Genomic DNA, 7816 nt, shown 5'->3' on the forward strand with positions numbered 1-7816 from the left:
AACAGAAACTGTTTTCAACGAAAAGTTGCTGTTAATTTCATTTCACCTTGTAACATGTTGAGCAAGGTGTATATCTTTATGTGATTATATGTTATTGCAATATATGACATTTTATCTTAATATTTAGACACACATCAGTTTACAAATGGATTTGGTCATATAAAATATAAAGAATAAAAAGTGATTATAATCAAAGTACAATCGATACATTCAAACATTTAATAAACTATTTTGAATATAGTTTGCATACATTACCACGTACTACCCTTGGTTGATAAACTATAATAGGTATAGTTTATGATACATTACATAACACATACATTTAAAAAGGGTACATTTATACAAAGGATATTTTCATTAAGCAAGGTATGGCCATACGGTATCAAGTTTTCATAACACGTAATTCCGTTAATGACTTTGTGAGACATTTACTTCAAATTACCATTAAGTCCTGTATTGTAACCAGAGTCTCCTTGGGGGAGAGCGTGATACTTGTGTATAGATCTATATTGGGTTTGACAAACCCACACCTAAACTGCATGCAACAGTTAGACCGATAGGTCTGGGGTGACAAATGTCATAACATTTCCGACGCCTGAAGAACGTCGTTTTAGGCAACCTTGGTCATAGTATGGTTATAATAAACTCACATAAAGTATTAATAAACATTGGAATTTACGGGAAACTTCATTAAAATTTAACGAGTTTATGTCGATTTAAACTTGCATTGTTTTACTATAAATATGACAAATTACTTGTACATTTCGGTCTTTGGGTTTTAAGACTACATTTACACATTAAGGAAAATATTGGATTTTCTAACACAAATACTACTTTTACAAACGAAAGGCTTTTAATAATACCAAACAAAAGTTTATGAACTCACCAACCTTTGTGTTGACACTTTTTCAAACAACTTGTATTCTCAGGAAATCATTAAACAGGTAACCAAGTGCTTTTGAGGATGGGACGCTAAGGCGTCTACTATTTCATATTTTGTCAACATATTGTAATTGATTCGTAAACATGTAATTCATACAATGATGTAACTTTTTCAATTATATATATGTTGGTTGTGTTTGCTTGAATTACTATTACAATTGTTGTTATGATACTATACATGAAGTCCTCCATCCCCGGACGTTTCCGCCATCCTCGGTTTGGGGGTGTGACAGATTGGTATCAGAGCACAGTTTATAGTGAATTAAGTGTATCAAACCACATAAGATATACAAACTATAAACACAATTGGGACTAATAGTCTCTGATTTGTGCATTTTCCAAATAAATATACCTTTAGAAAATAAATGTTTTTCTTAATTAAAGTATACCTACCAACATTCATACAAAGAACAGGGTCACAAGTACAGAACAAAAATATTACGATTGTTGGACAGCACAGGTGGGCTTAGAGACATATAGTCAAGTCTGGGAAGATGTAGCCTGATCAACTACATTATCTGGGGTTTGACTAGCATGTGCCTAAGTACGTTTGTGAAGTTTCAACAAATCTAAAAACTTATCAACACTACCACTATAAGAACATGAGAACAATGATAAAATACGATAGAAGTATTTTGTGTAACGAGAACAACTTCTCTGGGAATTTAAGGGTCTTTATCTGTATGTCAATTCTGGATTAGTAGATACACTGAGGTTATATGTATCCAGGATGTCATAGACTCAGAATTAGTGGATCTTTGCTTTATAAATCCTTTTTCCTGCATTGGATGTGGGTTGAAAGTTAGGGTCGCTTATTTGAAAGACTATCCTATCCCGAATACATATAACTAGTAGGAACTAAACAAGTATTGAAGTAACCAATAAAGATCATTTTTAAAATATAAATACATTAATTAAGTTCCGACTAAAGTGGTGTATGTGAAACTTTTACAAATGGTCATATACATTGAAACAATGAAACACAACTAAAATATTTTATACATTCATTTTACCTCACAACCCAATGTATTGGGTCAATCAAAAGTATAAAATGGAATGTATAATAAAACTACCGGAAAACAACATAAATATATACTTTCTGTATATGAGATTACTCTTCCTATAAGTATACTTGTAATAAAAGTACATTGGTTTGTAACTTAGGACATATGCTAATGTCATACATAAAACCTTAGAATTTAAAGTAAGGGACAAACATAATGAAACTAAAAAAAAAGGGGTATCACTCTATCAATTGGAAAATACATACGATGCAAATAAAAATCCTCTAATTATAACAAAATGACAGAAAGAAAAGGTAAGGACTAAGGATTGTTAGGTCCTCTCTTCTTATAAATAGCTTTGAAGCAAGCTTGCCTAAGCTTCTTTGTTCTTTCTGTCAATTCCATACCTGGCAATTTCTCCATCATCTTCTTGTGCCCTGCTAACGTCTCTACCTCCTCCTTTAATCCCAACTCCTAGTTTTTTTTAGGTAGATGCAATATATTTTTCGTGTGAGTTCATAAAATTTACAATGAGTTAAGTTTATGTAAATATAAATCAGAAATCGTAGTAAAACAATTGATTCGATGTGGCATATGCCTAGGGCCTATGTTTATGTTATAAAGAAACTAATAATTAAAATTTTAGAAAATACCAAAACTACTTTGGTTACCAAGTGCGTGCATACATGCATGAGTAATGTATAGAAGGTTATTATCGTAGTTTACCTTGGCATTTTGAATGAGGGATTGAAGGCTCTTAAGTTTTCTATGAGGCCATCTGTTTATGTTTAGCTCTCTGCATCTTTTCTTCAACAATGTTAACCCTATCCCTAGTTCCTTTGCTGCCATGATTATCGGCATCTCAAAGTACTTCGCTATCTCTTCAAACTCCAATGGTCTCAATCTATTTGCCACCTTCCGGCCACCGTGATCAGTGGTGGCAGCACTAGAACTACCTGTAGCCTCACCACCGGATTTACAGTTTTCACTGAAACTAACCAATGGTAAATTATCATCCTCCCAACAATCCCATAAGCTTATGTCTTTAAGGGGATCCAAATCGTGAAACTCATTTCTAGAAATGATGTTTTGATCTTTGTTAAGTACTGTGGAAACGTTCTGATCGAGCACTTCATGCAATTTTTCCGACAACTCGTAATCATGATGGTCGAGCATGTCACCACTGCAAAAATCCAAAAAAAAAAAAAAAAAAAAAACTCAAGATAATCAAATCCAACACGATGAAATACTCTTTTTGATCACTACAAATCCAAACCATGTTTTGATCAATATAGACAAAATCACTTTTCTGTGCGAAAGATAGGGTAATGAGTGACGTTTAGATATACCTGAAAAGATCTTGATGATCAAAGTACGGAAACCAATCGAGGTCATATATGGGGTTTTGATGATCTGCAGGTGGATCCATTTGTGAGGGAGAAGTTAAAAGTTGCGGTAAGAATGTGATGATTTATATAAGTGAAGTGGGAGAAGTAATTAATAACAAATAAAGAGGAAGTGAATATAAATATTCGTTGAGCCGTAACTTTCTTCTTCCATTCACACACGTATAAGTATATACTGCTAAAATCTTGACTTGTGTGCCGCATGCATTTAATGCTTCACATGTCTACCCTGCAAATCCTTGACTTTGAAGCGACGTATCAGTTCCCATATACCTCAGATTAAATTCTTTTCACTGCATACTACAAGTCTTCAATCATGCAAAAGAAAACATGACTTGTTGTAGCTAAACTACTTACGTTCGTTATAATTATTTGACTCGTATAAACTTGGTTGCTATAAGTTGCTTTGTATGTGTATGCTAGTGTCAATTCATGAGGTCTTATCACATTTAAGTCCCTGGAATCAGTTCACACTAATCATTAACTCATTTGAGTATATGGTCATCATGGATAACGCTAGCCAGAAGTAGACAACTCCTCACTTGCACGATTCGCTTGAGTGCATTTTACCATTTTATACACTATGTTTTTTATACACATAGTAGTCACTAGGGCACAATTCGATCATTAGGCTGGGGTTATGAACTCATGAATGGGGACTTGGTACATCTACGAGTCTTACATCACGTTTTATCAACAAATCTTGTATACTCATTTTAGCAACAAATCTGGTATCTCATTCTAGCAACAAATCGTGTATCTCATTTTAGCAACAAATCTTGTATCACGTTTTAGCAACAAACTTTGTTTCCCCTGAGAATATGAAAGTTGCATCTCATTTGGGCAACATACTTCATCTCTCATGATAACAACAAGTCATTGTAATAAAATAAACTTGACATCATTAGTAGTTACGTCTCATATAACTTCTTTGTAAACATCATACTTTGACATTACTACCAATATTTATGTAAATTTCTTTTGTGTTTCAGAATTTTAAATTTATGTTTGAGTAAGAATTAGGTTTAGTGAGTTGCAGATTCATTAAGGAAGACCTCAACCGTATAAGGACAATCTAGTTTTATCATACATATATAACATCTGGAAGAGAAACATGTTTTGTATTCAGTTCCCTTCTCTGTTATAATTCTAACATTGTCATGCTTTAGCATTTTAAATTTACGAAGAAATGATTGAACCCTTAATTCCCATATCAGCAAAGTAGAATAAATCAATCATTCTCATCGCTATCAAACAACTTCATTCCACTAAATGTGAAAACCTAACAATATTGTAAACCATAAACAAGTCCATATATATTTTTCATCCATACAAAACTTATCTTGTAGTCGATTATCCCTAATCAAAGCATCGTATGTTCACCACGACGGTATACATCATTAACATCCTAAGTGGTTAACGGTTGATGATCAATCAAAATCTTTCGTATAGTAAACTAAGAATTTTAATTTCACCGATAAAATTAGCAAAGCTAAGTTTAATTTACACAACTCATTTGGTTGAAATAATTCCTCAAATCTGATAAAATCCTTTTGAACCTATACATATTTGTAAATTTTATATTACTCGTCATATAGTTTGAAAATAATTAGCAAACCCAATGGGGCAAATTTTCACAAAACTAGTCCAAACATATGTATCTAATATCGTAATAAATTAAAACTGGTACCGAAAACCCACAACTTTTCTCTTAAGGTACTCCTTTCTTAAATTTCGGGACGAAATTCCCTTCAACAGGGGGATAATGTAAAAACCGGTAAAATTCGGTCAGAGTTCGACGATCAAACCCCCGTGAGCCGTTATGCAATAAAGACCAATGGCACGTAAATTGGGGTCTATTAAGTATATGTGTTTGTATTTCTAATTTAACCAACCGAGATTTAACGAATTAATAAATGTTACGTCCTCATTATATATATGTGTGTTAATTACTTTTGCAAAATATCTAAATACAAGTATGATATATAATGTATATATATATTCGAAATAAATTATATGTATTGTGTATGTTTCCAAAGGACCAAATTCATGTTATAAATACATACACCAATACATCGATTTAATCAACCAAATTCAAATAAATAAATTATAAGTTAAAGTTAAATACAAAGTTATAACAAATTATCATTATACACTAACAAATATATAACAAGTTACAATTATTCAAATATATAACCATTTACAATTATTCAAATATATAACCATTATCATTATACACTAACAAATATTTAACAAATTTACAAGTATTCAAATATATAGCAATTATGTGAGCTGTCAAATTGAGGCAACTGTAAATCTTCTTCCGTGATTCCTGCTTACTCAATTTCTTTCTCCTGGTTTCCTGCAAACCATCAAACAAAACCCACTCATTTCAATCTATCTGTCCCCATTCCTTCTCTTAGAAACCAAAACGGGAGGTTGTTGCCCCCTTTCATTCCAGCTTAATTCCTGTTGTTTTGATGAAAAAAAACAGCTCCCAAACACCCATTGAATTCTCTTTCATTCCCTGTTAAATTCTGTCAAGCAATCAAACACAATCACCTATCGAAAACCTGTTGATCAAACTCCATGATTTGCAATCAAAATCACAAACACAGACAAAGAAAATTCGGACCATTCAACAGATTTGGAAGCACAATCAAAAGTCAAAGTGTAAGTAACTTGATCTTCTTTAAATTGAAACCGAAAGGTGTACAGAATGAAGGATGCGATAATGGATTCAGAGACAATTGGAAGAACTGGAATATAGCTATTACCTCAATCGATCTTGCCCCCTTCCGAGTCGTCGAACACCTCCGCAAGACACTGCTGCTGTCGCCACTCGATTCTAGCCGCCGGAAGACCGAATCCATCTCCATCCCTTCGCGACTGCCTTCGAGAAACCTCACCGCTACCCTCGCGATTTACCGATCGCCGGGTCCGCCTTCAACTTCTATCTCCGAAACGAAGCAAGCCCCGGTTCATCATCGAACTTTGCCAGCGCTGCTGCCTCGTTCCCCCGGGCTGATGATTCAGACGACGAAGGGGAGTCTTCGCCAGGAAGTCGGAGTCGGGTGACGAGGATGGCGAACCCGATGCGATCGGTGGCTGTGTCCGGTAGTCTCCACACGCGTACCGGGTGTTCTCCAAGAAACGATCTCGTGGTCTCGTGCACCCCCAAAGCTACCCCCTGTTTGTCTAAGTTGAATCGATCGAGCAATTGAAAAGAAGAGAGGCTGCTAGCCCTAAAAGGGGGGTCGATCATGGAGCTCCAAATCAAAAATAAAAAGAAACGGGTATTTGTTATTTTACCCAGTCAAAGTCAAATAAATTAAACTTGTATATAAATTAAACAGAAATAGTCCCTCCCCACAAAAATATGATGAATTAAGTCCTAAAACTCTACAACATTTTCAAATGCACATGTTTAACCCCTGTTTAGAGAATAGTTCTCAATATCAGTCCCTGAATTAGAATTCTGACAAAAAAATCCAACCTAAGAGTTATTCATTTTAAAAAAGACCACCATATACTTAATAATTAATACAAAAACTACCAATTGGTTTATTAGGAAATGCAAATATACTCGGTGATACGTCTTACAAACGAGGAATATCACGAAGCGTTTCCACGACCAGTTTCACGCCACGAGCCTCATTCCCCATACGAAGGTGAGTTCATACCCCTACATTTACATGTTTTTCTTAAGTTTTAAGGGGGGAATACAAGTAAAATCATCAAGAACACAATTAAGCTTTTTCTAACAGATTACATCAGAAAAGATGGACGTTAATCACGGACTGTTTTGGTCAACTTAAATATTTTAGTTTTCAAAACTGTTCCAGGTGCAAGTAGTTCAAACTCTTAGCTTTAAAATGGCTACTTGCACATCTCCATATGATTTTTCTACAATTTATGGTGATTTTTACAAAACTCCCTGTCATTTCAGAGGCAAACCCGGACCAGTCTGTGATTATGAACATTTACACCTCTGTTCGAGATCACTAAAAATCATGATAAAATTTACGAACAAACTAGACTCATATTCCAAACTCTCAAAATTTGCAGATTTGGATTTAGAGCTTTGATGATTTTTCTATAAATTTTCTAAGAACAGTAACAGAAACTGTTTTCAACGAAAAGTTGCTGTTAATTTCATTTCACCTTGTAACATGTTGAGCAAGGTGTATATCTTTATGTGATTATATGTTATTGCAATATATGACATTTTATCTTAATATTTAGACACACATCAGTTTACAAATGGATTTGGTCATATAAAATATAAAGAATAAAAAGTGATTATAATCAAAGTACAATCGATACATTCAAACATTTAATAAACTATTTTGAATATAGTTTGCATACATTACCACGTACTACCCTTGGTTGATAAACTATAATAGGTATAGTTTATGATACATTACATAACACATACATTTAAAAAGGGTACATTTATACAAA

This window comes from Lactuca virosa, chromosome 6 (genome assembly GCF_052849685.1).
Source record: "Lactuca virosa cultivar CGN04683 chromosome 6, Lactuca_virosa_CGN04683_v6, whole genome shotgun sequence".
NCBI lineage: Eukaryota > Viridiplantae > Streptophyta > Magnoliopsida > Asterales > Asteraceae > Lactuca > Lactuca virosa.